Genomic DNA, 20,782 nt, shown 5'->3' with positions numbered 1-20,782 from the left:
ACGGCATTTGGTATGCATTCCCGAGGGAGAACTCCACAGCAATTTTTAAATTGAAAACCGGCATGGGTTCCCCCCCCAGGAGCATACCAGGCCCTTAGGTCTGGTATGGGTTGTAAGGAGACCCCCCCTCCGCCGAAAAATCGACGTAGGGGGTCCCCCTACAATCCATACCAGACCCGTATCCAAAGCACGCTACCCGGCCGGCCAGGAATGGAGTGGGGACGAGCGCCCCCCCCTCCTGAGCCGTGCCAGGCCGCATGCCCTCAACATGGGGGGGTTGGGTGCTCTGGGGCAGGGGGGCGCACTGCGGGCCCCCCCACCCCAGAGCACCCTGTCCCCATGTTGATGAGGACAGGACCTCTTCCCGACAACCCTTGCCGTTGGTTGTCGGGGTCTGCGGGCGGGGGCTTATCGGAATCTGGGAGTCCCCTTTAATAAGGGGGCCCCCAGATACCGGCCCCCCACCCTAAGTGAATGGATATGGGGTACATCGTACCCCTATCCATTCACCTGGAGGCAAAAAGTAAAAGTTAGTAAACACACAACACAAGGCTTTTTAAAATAATTTATTATTCTGCTCCGGATGCCCCCCCTGTCTTCTTTATTAGCTCTATTTCCAGGGGGGGCTTCTTCTTCCGCTCTCCGGGGGTCTTCCACTCTCCGGGGGTCTTCTTCCACTCTCCGGGGGGGGTTTCTTCTTCCACTCTCCGGGGGGGGCTTCTCCGCTCTCCGGGGGGCTTCTTCCATCTTCTCCCCTCTTCCGCTGTTGACTCGGCGAACCCCGGTTCTTCTCCAGCTGTCCGGTGCCTTCTTCTTCAGCGCTGGCTGCCTGCTATGTTTGTGGGTTAGCTCAATTAGTAACAGGCAGCCGGCGCGGTCTTCTGTGACGTCAGGGTCTTCTGTTCTTCTCCCCTCTTCCGATGTTGACTCGTCGCCTGTTGTCGCTGTAATGATGGAAGCGCGCCTTGCATCCCATTTATATAGGCATCACCGTACCATCATGCTCCGGCAGGTACCCACGTGGTGGGTGCACGTGGGTAGGCACCCACCACGTGGGTACCTACCGGAGCATGATGGGACGGTGATGCCTATTCCATCGACCCCCTACGTCGATTTTTCGGCGTGGGGGGGGTCTCCTTACAACCCATACCAGACCTAAGGGCCTGGTATGCTCCTGGAGGGGGAACCCATGCCGGTTTTTTCTTTGAAAATTGGCATGGAGTTCTCCCTCTCAGGAATGCATGCTGAGCGACGCTGTCATTTTTTTTTATAATTATTTGTTCTTTTTTTTTTCACCCGTCGCAACTTTAGTGTCCCGTCGAAATTCTCAAAGCCGCCCGGCGTTAATTACGTTCGCGCGCTGCACGTCGGGAAAATGACGTCACACGCATGCGCAGTACGGCCGGCGCGGGAGCGCGCCTCATTTAAATTTTAAACGCCCCCCGGAGAGGAGGACCGCCTTACGACGGCGGCACTTAAGTTACACGGCCTGAAATTTCTAGGTAAGTGCTTTGACGATCGGGCACTTAGGTAGAAATTTTAAGTCAGTGTAACTTAACTGCTGAAATTTAAGTTAGGCAGGTTTTTTGAGAATTTGGCCCAGGGTGCCAAAAAAAATGGCTGTTCTTCTTGTACTGTATAAATGTTTAGGATTTTTATGTAACTCCACCTTCATAAAGAAAACAAGATTACTCTCTCCATAAGAGCCAAATACATTGTTAGAATGTCATCAAAGCTCATTGCAAATTCTTTAAAAGTGTGTAATCCTAATAATGAACTTCTGTTATTTCCCTTTATTGTGTTAAATATACCAATCAAAAGATTTTATTATATCTGTTTGATAAGTGAAAAAAATACCTATTTATCATGCCAGAAATTCTATGAGCTTAAAACTTCCTGTGCCTATGCTGCACCCTTATCAGTTATCCACTTATTAGGTACTCTGCTATCTCTGCAGATTACCCTTTCTTTACATGATGTAGAAGAGGAGATGGTAAGCTGTTCTGTAATCCTGTCTTATGGTGCCAACACTGCTCCTCCCTAGATACAGTATGGTGAGTGAGCGTAGTCACGCTAGAACAGAAAGTATGTTACTGGGGCCTAACACTAAGGGAAGTGTATGCTGCGTGCGTGGGTGTTAGCGCTACTGACACTGCCTGGGGTGACGCAGACCCTATATGACACTAAACCTAACTGATATCACCCACTGAGTCCAAGAGTCCACCTACCCCCGGGCACAGCTAAAACTCCTCATGGCCCCGTAGATGGGGAGCAGAGCCAGGCTCAAGCTCCAGCTATATGTTTGGCTCTGATTTCAGATGTGAAACTGACTCAGCTCCACTGTCTTCCCTGGCAACTGGCATCACTAGAGGGGCAGGGCTGGGTCTCGAGCAAATGGAGGCTGAGCAGGTACAGCAGTGAGGCCTCTTCTATGGGGCATCAGAGTGGCATGGGGGGCAACGCCCCCCTGCCCAGTTTGCCCCTGCCTCCCCACCATCCTTCTGCAATCACCCAAGCCCCACTCTTCCACTGCTGGCCAACCCTCTCCTCCACTGTCAACCCCCGTGGCGGCCCTGTCCTCCTCCCTCAACCACTGTGGGGGCCCTTTTCTCCTATACCAAACACCCAGGGGCCCTCTCTGCCAAACAACCAGGAGCCTTCTCCTAAAAAAATCCAGGCCAATCTCAGGCAGAGAAGGCAGGGTGATTGTCAGCACACAACTCATCACTTGACGGCTGCAGTGAAGGGACTGCGGCACACTGCTCCAACACCAAGATCCTAGGATTTAAAGCAATCTTCTACTGCCCGAGTTCCCACTTAGGAGATTCTCCTGACTGTGCCCCTCTAAATGTTGTACCTGCCCCCCCCCCCCCCCCACTGTACACTATGCCATTGTTAGTGGCTCATGAATGTTCACTCATGGGAAATATTTTTTATCTAAATTCCATTCTTGATGTAGCTATCTTATTCAGTGGCTGTGAGAAATCTTCATACTGACATGTTGACACATGAGGCCCAATATTTATAATTTTTTTTATCTTTTCAATAAAGTTTTGTATTGCGTGTGTCCATGGCCGTAACTATGAGTGATGGGGCCCCTGTCTATCTAATCTCCAACTTAAATTCAGTTCCTGTAGTGATACTAAATATTCATTGCTTTCATTTCAATTGCAAAAAGGTTTCCAAGCTATACATACTTTTATGTACATGTATTTGCCAAATGTTATTGCTACCCGCATAAAACACTATGCAGAAAGACAACTCTCTGCTCCCTGTGTTTCTGTGCCCCATTGCAACCACATGGTCTGCTGTGGCTATAGTTATACCCTTGCATGTTAATTAAAGAGGACCTGTACTATACAAGCAGAGGGCAAAGGACTAGTAACTAGTATTGCCACCTTGCAATTGATTTCCCCCAGAAATGCATCTTCGACCCCATACACACTATTACATTTTCTGCAGATTTTTGCCTTCAGATTTACCTAAACCATATAAAAGGAGGTCAGTTTGTATGTAATCAGGCGGGCCCTTGCACTACATGGTTTTGGTAAATCTGAAGACAAAAATCTGCAGAAAATCTAATAGTGTATATGGGGAGCAGGGCTTTGCTTGTTACAGCCACTCCCTTGATGACTGGTGATCTAATGAGTTGTATGTGGGAAAAATCTAAAAGTAGCAGAGGAGGTGGAGGAAGTGCAGAGGAAGCACTGCTAATACTCAGGTACAACATTTTCACCAGTAAACCATGAAGAGAACAGTAAACAGTGCAGAAGTGATATCAAGAAATCTCATTCCAAATCTCAAGAGTAAAGCCTTGTACACACGATTGGATTGTCCAACGGGAATTGTGTGATGACAGGCTGTTTGTATGCTCCACCGGACAATTGTTGTCGCATTCCATGGACAAATGTGGGATTGCATGCTTTAAAATTGTCCGCCAACAAATGTGTGTTGTTGGATTATCCAAGCGTGTGTACACAAGTCCTTCGGACAAAACTCCAAAGTACAAACATGCATGCTCGAAAGCAAGGACGAGCCAGAAGCGTTCGGTCTTGTAAAACTACCGTTTGTAATGGAGATATCACATTCGTGATGCAGCAAATTATGAAATCTTGAAATGCAGCCCACATTCTCTTCTTCTTTATAATGGGATAATAATGAAGCTTCTTTGCTGGTGATACTGACGAAGTTCTGACAAATGTATTTAAAAAGGCTTTTTCTTTCTAGTGATATCAAGAATTATTTTTTTGGGGTCAAATTACCACAACTCCATTATCCCCTAGTTTTTAAGATCAAAGATCCAACTATGTTGGTGTCCCTTGTTAATTTCACATTGTATTTTTGAAATGTAACTGCCTACACCCAAACTGTCATTTGAACTAAAACACATAACCAAGTATTTAAACATAAAAATAAAATATTGAATAGGGAGCACAAGAAGGTCATATAACAATCAAGAGTAAGACAGGGATGGAGAAACTTTTGGAATTGGTGAAGCCTCTGTACCCCAGGGAAGACATCAATTATGTGAAGGCCAAAATTGGGAACCTGAGGAGTGCATTTAATTTGGGAGCACAATACAGTCTTGGACTTCGAGAGATCGGGAGCAGCGGTAGATGACCGGTATGTCCCCAGGCTGTGGTCTTACAACAGACTGCGTTTGACAGACCAGACTGAACCACGCCCATCGCTCTCAGCGATTCCTTCCACATGGGCTGTGGCCATTTTTTTTCTTGTACATTCTTCACCAAAAAAGGAAATAAATTAGACATGTTATCTGCCATCAAAATTAACAAACTGAAACAAAAAGTGCATTCGATGCACACAAAAGGAACTAAAAGTATAAAAAATAAAATCATAATTAAAAAAATAAACAAAAAGAAAATTGAAATTAGTAGGGATGAAAATCCCCAGCTACTGACACTGCCTGGGGTGACGCAGACCCTATATGACACTAAACCTAACTGATATCACCCACTGAGTCCAAGAGTCCACCTACCCCCGGGCACAGCTAAAACTCCTCATGGCCCCGTAGATGGGGAGCAGAGCCAGGCTCAAGCTCCAGCTATATGTTTGGCTCTGATTTCAGATGTGAAACTGACTCAGCTCCACTGTCTTCCCTGGCAACTGGCATCACTAGAGGGGCAGGGCTGGGTCTCGAGCAAATGGAGGCTGAGCAGGTACAGCAGTGAGGCCTCTTCTATGGGGCATCAGAGTGGCATGGGGGGCAACGCCCCCCTGCCCAGTTTGCCCCTGCCTCCCCACCATCCTTCTGCAATCACCCAAGCCCCACTCTTCCACTGCTGGCCAACCCTCTCCTCCACTGTCAACCCCCGTGGCGGCCCTGTCCTCCTCCCTCAACCACTGTGGGGGCCCTTTTCTCCTATACCAAACACCCAGGGGCCCTCTCTGCCAAACAACCAGGAGCCTTCTCCTAAAAAAATCCAGGCCAATCTCAGGCAGAGAAGGCAGGGTGATTGTCAGCACACAACTCATCACTTGACGGCTGCAGTGAAGGGACTGCGGCACACTGCTCCAACACCAAGATCCTAGGATTTAAAGCAATCTTCTACTGCCCGAGTTCCCACTTAGGAGATTCTCCTGACTGTGCCCCTCTAAATGTTGTACCTGCCCCCCCCCCCCCCCCACTGTACACTATGCCATTGTTAGTGGCTCATGAATGTTCACTCATGGGAAATATTTTTTATCTAAATTCCATTCTTGATGTAGCTATCTTATTCAGTGGCTGTGAGAAATCTTCATACTGACATGTTGACACATGAGGCCCAATATTTATAATTTTTTTTATCTTTTCAATAAAGTTTTGTATTGCGTGTGTCCATGGCCGTAACTATGAGTGATGGGGCCCCTGTCTATCTAATCTCCAACTTAAATTCAGTTCCTGTAGTGATACTAAATATTCATTGCTTTCATTTCAATTGCAAAAAGGTTTCCAAGCTATACATACTTTTATGTACATGTATTTGCCAAATGTTATTGCTACCCGCATAAAACACTATGCAGAAAGACAACTCTCTGCTCCCTGTGTTTCTGTGCCCCATTGCAACCACATGGTCTGCTGTGGCTATAGTTATACCCTTGCATGTTAATTAAAGAGGACCTGTACTATACAAGCAGAGGGCAAAGGACTAGTAACTAGTATTGCCACCTTGCAATTGATTTCCCCCAGAAATGCATCTTCGACCCCATACACACTATTACATTTTCTGCAGATTTTTGCCTTCAGATTTACCTAAACCATATAAAAGGAGGTCAGTTTGTATGTAATCAGGCGGGCCCTTGCACTACATGGTTTTGGTAAATCTGAAGACAAAAATCTGCAGAAAATCTAATAGTGTATATGGGGAGCAGGGCTTTGCTTGTTACAGCCACTCCCTTGATGACTGGTGATCTAATGAGTTGTATGTGGGAAAAATCTAAAAGTAGCAGAGGAGGTGGAGGAAGTGCAGAGGAAGCACTGCTAATACTCAGGTACAACATTTTCACCAGTAAACCATGAAGAGAACAGTAAACAGTGCAGAAGTGATATCAAGAAATCTCATTCCAAATCTCAAGAGTAAAGCCTTGTACACACGATTGGATTGTCCAACGGGAATTGTGTGATGACAGGCTGTTTGTATGCTCCACCGGACAATTGTTGTCGCATTCCATGGACAAATGTGGGATTGCATGCTTTAAAATTGTCCGCCAACAAATGTGTGTTGTTGGATTATCCAAGCGTGTGTACACAAGTCCTTCGGACAAAACTCCAAAGTACAAACATGCATGCTCGAAAGCAAGGACGAGCCAGAAGCGTTCGGTCTTGTAAAACTACCGTTTGTAATGGAGATATCACATTCGTGATGCAGCAAATTATGAAATCTTGAAATGCAGCCCACATTCTCTTCTTCTTTATAATGGGATAATAATGAAGCTTCTTTGCTGGTGATACTGACGAAGTTCTGACAAATGTATTTAAAAAGGCTTTTTCTTTCTAGTGATATCAAGAATTATTTTTTTGGGGTCAAATTACCACAACTCCATTATCCCCTAGTTTTTAAGATCAAAGATCCAACTATGTTGGTGTCCCTTGTTAATTTCACATTGTATTTTTGAAATGTAACTGCCTACACCCAAACTGTCATTTGAACTAAAACACATAACCAAGTATTTAAACATAAAAATAAAATATTGAATAGGGAGCACAAGAAGGTCATATAACAATCAAGAGTAAGACAGGGATGGAGAAACTTTTGGAATTGGTGAAGCCTCTGTACCCCAGGGAAGACATCAATTATGTGAAGGCCAAAATTGGGAACCTGAGGAGTGCATTTAATTTGGGAGCACAATACAGTCTTGGACTTCGAGAGATCGGGAGCAGCGGTAGATGACCGGTATGTCCCCAGGCTGTGGTCTTACAACAGACTGCGTTTGACAGACCAGACTGAACCACGCCCATCGCTCTCAGCGATTCCTTCCACATGGGCTGTGGCCATTTTTTTTCTTGTACATTCTTCACCAAAAAAGGAAATAAATTAGACATGTTATCTGCCATCAAAATTAACAAACTGAAACAAAAAGTGCATTCGATGCACACAAAAGGAACTAAAAGTATAAAAAATAAAATCATAATTAAAAAAATAAACAAAAAGAAAATTGAAATTAGTAGGGATGAAAATCCCCAGCCCAGTGGGCTTTTTGGGGGTCTTGGGGCTGTATTTGGCACTGTCCACCATGCTGCTGTGGTGGGTGGTTTTGCTGGGGTGGAGAGGGTTGCTGAGTCAAGCCTGATTAGCAGCAGCTGATTAGATCTATGTCCCTGGGACATAGATCCCCCATGAGCAAGGGTAAGATGGTGCACATCCTTAAGAAGCATGACTACTATTGCAAGCTGCGCAACTACGAAAGGCCCAACAGCCAAAAATACCTAATTTTGGAGAAGGTCATCGCCATTTTGGAGGGCAAATATTCGGTGCACCGAATGAAGGATCAAATCCGGAAGCGATGGTCTGATTTAAATCCCCGCGAGCAAGAGCAGATGGAGTCCATTCATCACATAATAAAAAAAGTAAGCAGTATTTGTATTTAACCAATTTGCATATGTGTAAATTAGCTGTCTGTATGTGTGCTTTTGCTAAGTAAGTCTTTTAAAAATCGAGATAATGTTTTCTCTAATATTTGTCTGAATATTTTTTTAAAGATGAAGTTATATATAAAGCAGACATTCCTTTTTTTGGGGGGCCCTTTTTATACTCTTCTTTCAACAGGAAAACACAAAAAAATTAGGCTACAGACAAGCTACCAGAGGAGCCAAAGGAAGGCTACCCTCTCCCGGGTGCCAACAGGGGAGACCACACGGCCATCTTCCCCCCAAAATCGTAAGTGACAACTTCAAACACACTCATTTAGCCACCAACGGGTGATTCTAGGTGGGCCAAATGGCATGGGCTTGGGGCGGAACTTAAAGGGGTTTTCCACTTTTTTTTTAAGTTTATTAAAAGTCAGCAGCTACAAAAAGTGTAGCTGCTGGCTTTTAATATACAGACACTTACCTGCTCCACGGCTCCAGCGACGCGCCGGCCGGGGCTCCGCTCCTCGCCCCCCCTCGCCAGCCCGCGTCTTCGCTCTTAGTGTGGGCACCCGGCAGTGACAGCTTTCGGCTTCACGGCCAGGCACCCACTGCGCATGCGCGAGCGGCAGTGCGCATGCGCGAGCGGCGAGGCGCCGTCCGATTGGACAGGCGCTCGCCTACAGGGAGGGGCTGTGAAAAGGCGATTAAGCTAATCGTATTTCCAGCCCTTCAGCGGAAGGAGGAAGTGGGACAGGAAGTCCCCTTCTCCTGAAGCCCCCACTCCCCCCCCAAAAAAAATTACATGCCAAATGTGGCATGTAAGGGGGCGAGGAGTGGGTTAAGCGGAAGTTCCATTTTTAGGTGGAACTCCGCTTTAAGGGGTAAAGAACACTTTCTGGTTGCTGCCTGGCTCATCAGTGCCCATTAATGCAGCCTTTGCCAGGGTAGTCATGGGTAGAGGAGAGGCCCCAGGGATCACAGTCACACAGAGTCATGCCTGTTAGAATGATCCTCATATATCCCCTATCCCATAGGAGACAAGAGGGGTGGGGGGAAACTGCATGAGTTTTTCAATGTTGGCACTTATCCATTTTTTATCCTCTTTAAAATTACATCACCTTCCTTTTTCGATGCATTTTTTAATGATAAAAAAAAACAAAGTACAGCATGGTGGAGTCCACTAGTCAGGAGCAAACAGTGTCCCAAGTGCAAGGTTGGTCAACTAATGCAGCAAAATGGATGCTAAAAGAATATGGGATTATGTCGACATGCTAGCCAAATTTTAATTTCATCTGGCCATAAGTTTTCTTCCACCTGTTGGCTCCTATTTGCACTTTTTCTATTTCACATGTTTTCATTTCTATTAAGCCCTGGTTCACATTGATGCTACTTTGAAATCACGCTACTTCACTTGAAGTACTGCGATTTTGAAGTAGCACGGTCAGCGCAATTTCAGGTGCTACTTGATAGACATTTGTGTGGCTTCATGCCAAGATGTCTATTGAAGTCGCACCTGAAATGGTAAAAAGTAGTGCAGGAACTACTTTTGCAAATTAATGTGGCACTGCTAAATCTGGGTCATTGCCTCCAATAGGCTGTGACTTGTCATGCGATTTTATCTCTCAAATCGCATGACAAATCTCTCCAATGTGAACCTAGGCTTTTTTAGTGTCTGAGGTCAGTGTTTCTCCACTTCACTTCTCTAGATGCACCACCAGGTCCTGTTTTCTTTATTTTCCACAGTATAAAAATGACTATGTGAATTACTAACCTAGAAAATTACCTCATCAACTGTGCCAAAAGCAAAAAAATTGAGAAAACAGGACCTGGGAATGCATCTGGAGAAGGATAGAGAACACTGCCTTAAGTAATGTTATTTGGAATCTTTATGTGTTTTTTTTAGAATCGCAAAGCCAAAAATTAAAGATGCACACAAATTGGGACAACAAATTTGTATTTCCCTCATGATCCCATGCCCAAAATGTATGTCTTTCCCTACATCGAGTTTGCTAAAGCCACAAAACACACAGTGGGGATTATTTACGAAAGGCCAATCAACTACAAGTGCACTAAAAGTATGCATGTAGGCACTTGTAGTATAAAATATGCATGTAGGCCAAAAAAGGAGCAGAAAAATCTTACAGCATGCGTGAGGACAAAGACGATGGAAAATGGGAATGATGGAACCAAGGAATTATTACAATACATTAGCAAACATTAAATACACAGAATGTGACGTTAAAGGCTAAAACGTACCAAATATAGTCCTTCTGCAGGACTTGAATAATGGCAGAACAGGTCTCTGGAATAATGAGTCCCAGAGCCTGGGGGGAGATCCCCGTCGTAAACTTGAGGTCCTGGAGACTTCTCCCTGATGCCAAGTACCACAAGGTGGCTATGAGCCTTTGCGCTGGAGTGATGGCAAGCCTCATGCATGTGTCCTGCTTCCTAATATAGGGGGGCAACAATGCCAAGATACGGTGAAAGCAGTGGTTAGTCATCCAGAGTTGGTAAGAAAGCTGCCACTCCAGGTGAGCTCACTAGGGTAATTGATGTCCACTCAGAAGCAGATGGGTGCTGGCAATGCACTGAATGTGCAAAAAACGACAAGGATATGGACAGCCGCACTCCAGTAACTTGAAAAAGACGTGCCCTTTATTGGGTAAAGGACAAAAATACACTACAGGTATCAGCACACAGTGGAATAACCTCTGACGCGTTTCGCATTGAGTGTAAGCATTGACACTCAATGCAAAACGCGTCAGCTGTTTATCCCATTGTGTGCTGATACCTGTAGTGTATTTTTTCCTGTACCCAATAAAGGGCACGTCTTTTTCAAGTTACTGGAGTGCGGCTGTCCATATCCTTGTTGTTTTTTGCATAGTCATCCAGAGTTAACTCCTAAAATCATCAGGATTATTCTCTTGGAGCTCCGGCCGCAAAGGCATATGACAAAATTGGTCACGATTAAGCATCCAAATTTTGGTCCAATAACTCCTCCTGTTCCTGGACCAGACTTGGGTCAAAGCAATAACTCTAAGCCCAATACTAGCACATTCTCTCCTAGGAATGCGCAAAATGGCTGGTTGACAAACGACCGTTTAGAAACGAACTGAAAAGCACAAACTGAAAAGCGCAAATCAACACTGACCAAACTTCTACTAACTCTAAATTAGCAGAAGGAGCCCAAAGGGTGGTGCCTGACAATTGAACTTCCTCTTTTGTAGTATCATTGGGCCAGATTCAGGTACAATTACGGCGGCGCAACGTAACCCGTTTACGTTACACCGCCGCAAGTTTTCAGTGTAAGTGCCTGATCCACAAAGCACTTACCTGTAAACTTGCGGCGGTGTATCGCAAACACGTCCGGCGCAAGCCCGCCCAATTCAAATGGGGCGTGTACCATTTAAATTAGGTGCGCTCCCGCGCCGGACATTCTGCGCATGTTCCGTTTGCAATTTTCCCGACTTGCTGTGCGCGAAATTACGGCGGCACAACGTGTTTGTGAATCGCGACGTGCGTAACGTACTGACGCCGGAAAAAAAAAATTCAAAATCGACGCGGGAACGACGGCCATACTTTAACATGGTGGAGTAATTTTACACCATGTTAATAGCACAATTAACTTTGCGACGGAAAAAAAGACTTGCGCCGACGTAACGAACGCGAAAACCTATGTGGATCGCCGTAACTGCTAATTTGCATACCCGACATTGGAAAACGACGCAAACTCCACCCAGCGGCGGCGGAGGTACTGCATCCTAAGATCCGACGGTGTAAGTCAATTACACCTGTCGGATCTTAGGGCTATCTATGCGGAACTGATTCTATGAATCAGCCGCATAGATACGACAAGAGATACGACGGTGTATCAGGAGATACGCCGTCGTATCTATTCTGTGAATCTGGCCCATAGTACGTCTAATATGTCACTACGTTTGTGTTTGTTGGCCGGAAATTATTTGCTGTTTGTATGCAAGACAAGTTCACAGACAATGCCCTTTGGACAAAAGTCCTACAATTTGTCTGATGAAAATCTGATTGTGTGTACGAGGCTTAACAGTAAGAGCAGCAATGCCTTAGATCTCATATTGCAGATATATAGCTGAGGCTTCAGACACAGAAGTAACTTGACACTTGTGATGAGCCAATCTGCTTGGGTTTGATTCAAGGGCAGGTTCTGTAAAGACATAAAAAAATCTGGAAATTTTTAACTTTAATGCAAACCCCATTGAAGTCAATAGGAAGCAAATGTTTAAAGTAAATTCTCTCCATTTTGCAGACTATTCGGTAAGGAACTGTCAAACAAAGGGCTATAGGGAGGTGAGTACTGTCAAGAAAGATGTGTCAATGCAAAAATAAATAAAAAATAGGAGCATCTCATTTAATAAGGCTTAAAACGGCAACATTAAAAATGCACAATTAACCTCTAAATTCCATCCTTAGGGGATGCCCTCAACCAGCACATCTGTAGGATATACAGTACACAAGTGAAAATGATATAAAAAAAATTATATATATATATATATATATATATATATATATATATATATATATATATATATATATATAGCGCTACCCCCAAAGGAGCCGCTGGTTGAATTTGGGGATCGGCCTATTAAGTTACCCTGGCGTTGTCTATGGGTGTAATTGTAGAAACAAACAGTGAGCAAAGGGCCAGACAGTGAATAAAGTTTTTTTCCAAGGCTTTATTTTCCAGGCCAACACGGCCAACATCAACATCAATTAGGAAGGACAAAGTTGATGAGTAGAGAGAGAGGAAGAACCTTGCAGTATCAGTCCTGGATATTAAATAGAGCAGTCAGTACTGCTCTGTGTAGTACAAATTTGTAACTCGTCGCCACTCCAACTGAGTGGGTAAAGTGCCCCCAGACAGACCCTTTTTTACAGGCCTGGCAGCCGAGATGTCACCTAGAATTTCTGGGAGGAACGGGCCGCTCTCACAGACCCGGCTCCGGCCTCTGCCACAGGCCAATTACAATAACTGAGCTAGATAGATAGATGAAGCGAATCCTCCCAGTAGATTTCTGCATCGGTCACCAGATGACAGATGACCAGATGACAGCAAACATACCTGTCAGTACTCTGGTCACCGGATCCCCAATTGGTTTGTTCAGGCTCTGTTGGCCGACCTGCCTCCAGGTCCTCCTCAAACGACTCCCCAATCGAACGGCACCCAGCCTGGGATCCTTTCAATGGAACCGGGAACCCAGATAGTCACTGGGGGTCCCCTTGTGCCTCCGAATGAGGTCCCAAGTAGTCTTCAATTATGGCCAGGCGGGCCACGCCGGCGCGCACCCTGAAGGTGGACGCCGCACCTGGAACGGGGAAGATTTTAGAACACATGACACCTGTCACAGATTTACTCCACTCCAGCACGCCCCGCAAGGGAAAATGCTCCTCTGATTGGCTGCTGGAGAAACTTACTCTGCCAGAACCCCTCTGGCGCCAACTGCTGGCCAGGGATGACATTGCATTTCTGGAATGACAGAAGTCCCAAAATTTAAACAAATAGTGAATGGGAGCAAGGTAACTCTCCCATTCCCCACTAACTTTAGCGTAGTGCCCATACTGAAAGTGTATACACACACATCATTTTAATTACTGCCCGACTTTTCCCAGTCACCTTGTTTTGATTTTTCACAAAGCAGGTGGGGATACCATTCATCTATATCAGATCCTGGATACGGGTAATGGTAGGTTATAGAAAAGAAAACAGTGTGGGGTTACCCATAACAATCTATACCAGACCATTATCCTTGATAAAGGCCTGGCATGGATTTTAGCCCCCCCCCCTACAAAAAAACAAAATTACAAGCAAACCAAAGGAAAATGGTGCTGGGTCACTGGGATTAACATTGCTGTGTATATATATATAAAATATATATTTTATAAAAAAAAATCTAAATTGACCATCAGTCAGATGGTCAATTTAGATTTTTTTTTATAAAATATATATTTTTAAACATGTGGTGTATTTACTTCCATTGTAACTTACTTAATGAGTAACCAGGGTTAAATTCACATGGGGGTGGGAGGGGGGACACTGTTCTTTCTTTCTTGCCTTGTTAGGCTATATTTCTTTTTGTACACTATAATATAGCAAAGCCTTGAATTTTCATCCAATTTTAAAGGTAATTGTACATTAGCACAGCAGTACTTTAAAAGTTGGCTCCCCAGCAATCCCCCCAGGTCTTACACTTAAAGCGGGGGTTCACCCTATGAACGCAAAAATTATTATTTTTTTTTCTACCATAAAATCAGGCATTGTAGCGCGAGCTACAGTATGCCTGTCCCGATTTTTTTACCCCCGTACTCACCTTGTACTCGTACATCGAAGATACCGGGGAATGGGCGTGCCTATGGAGACGGAGGATGATTGACGGCCGGCTCTGGCGCGTCACGCTTCTCCGGAAATAGCCGAAATAGGCTTGGCTCTTCACGGCGCCTGCGCATAGCCTGTGCGCAGGCGCCGTGAAGAGCCGAGACCTACTCCGGCTGTCTTCGGGGAGAGTGACGTACCAGGGCCGGCCGTCAATCATCCTCCCTCTCCATAGGCACGCCCATTCCCCGCGGGAGCTGAAATCTACGATGTCCGATTACAAGGTGAGTCCGGGGTTAAAAAAATCGGGACAGGCATACTGTAGCTCGCGCTACAATGCCTGTCTCGATGGTAAAATCATGTCACTGAGGGTGAACTACCGCTTTAAAGTACCTTTCCATGTTCCATTGAGAAATTTGGTTTGCGGCCACTGGAAGTAGCACAGTTTCTTCACGTAATGTCTTCCGGGAGGGCACCGCTTGTTTCGAACATATGCAGAAGTATCTTCATTCCTTCCTCAATAAATTAATTAATATTTTATAATTTAATATAAAATAATAGACAGTCTCTCTATAAGAAGGAGAGGCTGTACATCTCCCAGGAACCACACAAAAAAAGATTTATGTGCACATTTGACTGGTGGGTTTGAAATTTGGCAGAATTGATGGGGAGATGGCGGGTTTGAGACATGGTGGAATTGATGGGGAGATTGGATCATCTTTTAAGGGATAAGAAAGTACAACTATCTTTTAATATGAATATACATTTATATTATTGTATGATAGTATAACTTTCACAACTATTTAGAGGGTAGCAAAATCTAAAATAAAAACACATTTGTGCATTCCATTGTATCCGCCAGGTATATGACCAGCCCAGCATGCGATGCAATGTTTGGTGCACAGCTATCAAAAGATGGAAACTTCTTTGTGACATTAACAGCTAGCCTTAGGAAATTTGGTTTTTGATTGCAACCGACAATCCACACTGAATTTACTTGACAGCCTTGGAGACTCTTTGCTTGTACTTCATTCATTATGTAATGTGAAAAAGTCCCAGTCTTTTACCAGCGGATGAAACCTTTTATGTACAAAGGCAGAAATATCATGTGGTTTCAATCTGAAAAGCAAATGTTCTCTCCAACTGTTTGTTTAAACTTTTTTTTGTCTTTGCCTGCTGTGTTACTTGATTCAACAGCCAGAAAAGCTATAAAGCTTTAGTGAAGCAGCAATCAGCCTGATGTCCTGGGCCTTATTTTATCAGTCTCTTGCATACTGTTCTTCACTCTGCAGAAATTATAATTTGTGGAAAAACACGTGCATAGGAGAAATCTGTATAATGATGGCCATAATCAGTGATACTTATTAGTGCAATATACATTCTGCCAGTGAAATGTATTAGGTGTTACCATGTAAGCAATGGAGCATTGTTTTCATTGCCACACAATATAATTTAGACAGATGGTATGCTAAATGTATCATTAGCATTACAGATACTTGATATGTTCCCAGCTAGCTCCCTGTGATACTTGTTCAGCTCAAAGTCAGTCCTTTGTATGGTAACTAAAATACTTCAGTGACTCAGTAGGGTTCCCTTTTCATCCATTACTACATTGCAGAGTTTTTTTAATTTAAATAGGAGACTGAAATAACATTTCACTCTTACTTCATTTAACAAAAGAAACACTAGGAATATGCTGATTATATTTCACTTTTAATCATCTATTCCATGGATCTTTCAAATATGTTTTGAATCAGCATGGCCCAATGCATAACAATGCTCTTTTGAGAAATGTTTTACATAATTGTTTTTTTTTTATTTATTCAGTAATTAGCCCAAACATGTTTGAGATTATATTGACAATGTTCTGTGTTTTACATTCCCAAAGCTTTTGTCTACCTAATTTAAATTACTTTATACTAGCATTGTTTTTTTGTTGCATTATTATTCATATCATTTTCTAATTGTTTCTGTATTTGAGAAAACCACACGGTAATACTATGACTCTTTCAAATATGGAAACATAAAAAATATGAATAATGATGTAAGAAAAAACAATGCTTTACTCTGTTCTATTCACTGAAATGTATATTTTGCTTATTTACACTTTTTACGCTTATGTATTATACTGTTAAATATTGAATTCAAGACCTTAAAGTGAACTTGTGAATACCCCAATACAGTGCAAAGCAACAGGTTCACTAAATTGCTACCCTTCCCAAGTGCTTACAGTGAACCAGCAATTTTCTCCATGCAAATAATTTAATAGCCCCCCCCCCCCATCAATTCCTTAAAGTGAACTGGTGATTTTTCCCTATCCAGAAAAAAGCAACAAATTCACTTAAAGCATTTTTTAACCCACCCCCCTCCCCAAAAAAAGCATTTTATACAGCACAGTGCTTGCGCTGTGTCATTAGCCACCCTGTAACACCTGTAATACCTGGCTGACCCTGCCAGTTTCTGCCCTCCTGTTATGTACCTAGGTGTGAGCCTGATGCGTGGAGGGAGACCTCCCATACAACCCCGACTCAGAGACCACTGGAGTGGAGACAGTGGTGGTAAAATCACAGTGAGGTAAGGGTGCCTGTTCTGGTCCTTGCTGCCGGGTGTAGAGGAGCCAAGAGGAAGCTGGAACCGCTGGTCAGTAGAACAGTGGATGCAGGTCAGCAGAGCAGTGGACATATAACTTTCAACATAAAATTGAACTCCAACTATGATATACCTGTATTTTGCGTACTTACATTTGGACAGCTTGGCCCAATGTAAGGGTGCATATTCCACACCTAACTTATAAATCACTGTAATAGCCAAAGCTATTACAGCGTTGGCTATGAACTTCCAGGTGCCGCACTTAGTAACCACAGGGGATTGGTTATTGGCATGATCACTATTCACCTTGCATTTTTATCAGTAAACGAAAAGCGTTATCTGATTGAATTAGGTGAAGATCATGATGTCAATGTCCTTTCTGCCACCTAGTCCAACCATTACATCCCACACTCGTCATCTCCATAACAATCAAGTCAGTACTATGTAACTACATAGCAGGTTATAAGGACACTGTTTTTTTTTTGTGAGGATCAATGTATTTTGCTGTACTATTGGGCGGCGGTGCTGGTTACAGTGAGATGGTGGTTCTCCTAACCAAAGCAAAATGATCATATGTGGCGCTTTCTAACCTGGTATTAAAAGGGTGTAAGGCCCATCCCTCCATAACGGTACCCATGAAAACTATGATACGGGTGTGGCAGTGCTCTAGGGCTAAAAGTACTAAACCATCTTTAATCTCTTCCCATTATAGGGAAATCCCCTCCTCCCTCACCTATATACTATACTTCACCCGACGATTTGTGCCAAACGCAGAATCCTTACCTTGAAACATGTGATGGTACAGGGTAAAGTTATGAAATTTCAGGAACTTAGACAGTCGTATGGTCTTCAGAGTTTTCTCCAGTTTTGATATTGGCAGCTCCGTCACACAATCAATTGGCAATTCCCGTACCCAGTGACGCTCGAGTCAGATTCGATTGAGCGCCTTTGACCTCGGACGCATTGGGGAAGCCCTTTGTCGTCCCTATACTTATATCTGACTGTGGCCCATGACGCCAACACTTCTGTCTCCTTGGGTAGGTAGGTGGAAGGCAGACATCCCGGACCTGGAGGAGGAGGCTTGGGAAGGCTGTCTCCACATTCATCCCCCCCATGATTGTGGCCAAATACCTCTTCTTTCAGCTGAAGTTACTACACAGGGCATATTACACCCCACAGAGGCTATCAAAACTCTACCCCTCCATCAGCCCACTTTGCACGAAATGTGCACTTGAACAGGGAATGTTCTTTCACTTGGTCTGGTCTCGTCCCAGGCTTCGCATCTATTGGCAACAGGTGGCAGCTGGGTTTTTTATTTTAATGATTTTTCTTTCATGATTGATGATGACCTGCATTACTGGATAGCATAATTGATGATAGATTTACAACACTAGATATGTTGGAGTTTTTTTTTTTACTATAATTTAGTTTTTTGGAAATGAGTACTATGTACCACTTACATATTTACAGAGAGGTTGACTATCTGGGGGCCCCCCTTATCTTGAAGGTGATGACTAGATCTAATAAGTCTCCCCTGTACTCCCACAACAATCAGTCCAGGGTTGTGGAGAAAATGCTCTTGTCCTTATTTAAAACCTGATCTAGATTTGAAGGGTTTGGTATGGATTTTTTGGGGGACACCACACTTTTTTGCTTAGGGCTTTTTTTTTTAATTTGTACCCGATCCAAAGGGTCTAATATTGTTTTTTTGAGGGAACCTCATGCAATTTCTATTTGCATTGGACCCCTCCAATACCAGATCAGACGGATTTTTGGAGGAATCCCCATGCCATTTTTTCTTACAAAATAAAGTCTGCAGGGGAACATAAATTACCAGCAAATGTCACTTTTGTTGTAGTACTTTGTATACATCCTAAAGATGCATCAGTTCACAATAACAATATTAAAATCACCACTTACTGCAAAACAGGATATTTTAAAAATATTCTTTGCATTGGTACATGTACCCCAGGGCAGTGCCTACCCCCTGTGCCAATTTTTGCCAATCCGTCATTTATTAGCCTTGAAAATTTATATAATTGACTTTAGTGGTTCAATTCCCATTTTCTTTAATGAGGCTTGGATTCAACATATGGGCACATTTGATCCATCTCTAATTAAGACATAGAACACATGGATATCATCTTAATACTGTTTTTTTGTTATATATTGTGCACGTTATCATTTAGATAAGATCATTTAGCATAATGTAACTTGGCATATTAACAATTTTGTTTTACAAAATATCCTCATGTTGTTGGATTTCTTTTCAATTTCTGTAAAAATTTGAGATATTAGTTGCAAAAACTGCACACTAGCTAAATGTGTATTTTAAGTGTTTGTAAAGGTTCAATAAAAAAAAAAAACAAGCATGCCATACTTATCTACTGAGCAGCTCCAATCCTCCTCTTTTTGGGTCCCCTTCTGGGTGCCTTGTGAATGCTCGCTCCCAATCCTCCCCAGTGTGTCTATGAGACCATTGGCTCCCTCTGCTGTGTCTCAACCAATGAAGAGACAGAGACCTGAGACAGCTTCTGCTCTCGTGCACATCACTGGTTCAGGATCAGGCTTAGGTTAATATAAGGGGGGAGGACTGCATATAGAGCTGCATGGGGAGCTGCACACGGAAGGTTGTTTACCTTTAGCCTTCAGCCTTAAGAACCATTTTAGTTATGTGGATATAATTATATTTCTGGACAGATTAACATGACAACCTTGTATCACCCCAGAGTGTCTAGGGCTGAGAACATATGCACATTATTAATGCTGGTGCATGAAATGCTAACCTAAATCTGTCTTGCATGCAATCCACCCCTGACTTAATGTTTGCAAGTTCTCTGATCCCGTCCTGCTAGTTTCAAAGTGTGTGGTCCCCTAGACTGACCATTTGTTAAAACAATTACAAGGTCAAGTATCAGGAACAGTCGTCAAATCTCTGTCACAATTTCACTAATATGGCTACAATCACCTCAAGTACAAGGTGAAGCAAAAACACTGATACATCGAACAGAGGAGAGAAGCAGAACACACTGAGTGATAGACCCCTTTCACACTGAACACGCTGGTCATTAGCACTAAAGTGCTGCTCGTTTTAGCAATACTTTAGAGCTGTTTAAGCAGCGCTTTTGCACTGCCTTTAGGCTGCTAGTGGGGCTCAAAACTGAAACACTGCTATCTACTTTGCATATGTTTGTGTATAATGCTGGTATGTTATTTCTGCTTAAAGGGGTTGTAAAGGAATTTTTTTCCCTAAATAGCTTCCTTTACTTTTGTGCAGTCCTCCTTCACTTACCCCATCCTTCAATTTTGCTTTTAAATGTCCTTATTTCTTCTGAGAAATGCTCACTTCCTGTTCTTCTGTCTGTAACTACACACCGTAATGCGAGGCTTTCTCCCTGGTGTGGAGAAAGCCTCTTGAGGGGGGAGGGGGCGAGCAGGCAAGTCAGGACTCTCTCTACTTTGTAGATAGAGAAAGGAGCTGTGTGTTAGTGGGCGTCCTGACACTCCTGCTTTGTTCAGCCAGCTAACCTTTATTACTTCCCAATTAGATAATAGGAATTAGTGGTGCAACGGATCGTCATTGATCCGTGATCAATGACTTCGGATCGGCACACATGTGATCCGCGCCGTGGGATTGCAGAGCAGAGCGGTAAAACACACATTGAAACTGTCTCCGCTCTGCTCACACACAGCCCCGCCTGCTCTTAACCACACTGTGATAGACAGAATGCGGGTTCAATGCGCGGATCTGTTCTGTCTATCACAGCGTGGTGTTAAGA

This window comes from Rana temporaria, chromosome 4 (assembly GCF_905171775.1).
Source record: "Rana temporaria chromosome 4, aRanTem1.1, whole genome shotgun sequence".
Classification (NCBI taxonomy): Eukaryota; Metazoa; Chordata; class Amphibia; order Anura; family Ranidae; genus Rana; species Rana temporaria.
The sequence above is the reverse complement of the archived record's forward strand: the minus strand, read 5'-3'. Positions refer to the sequence as shown.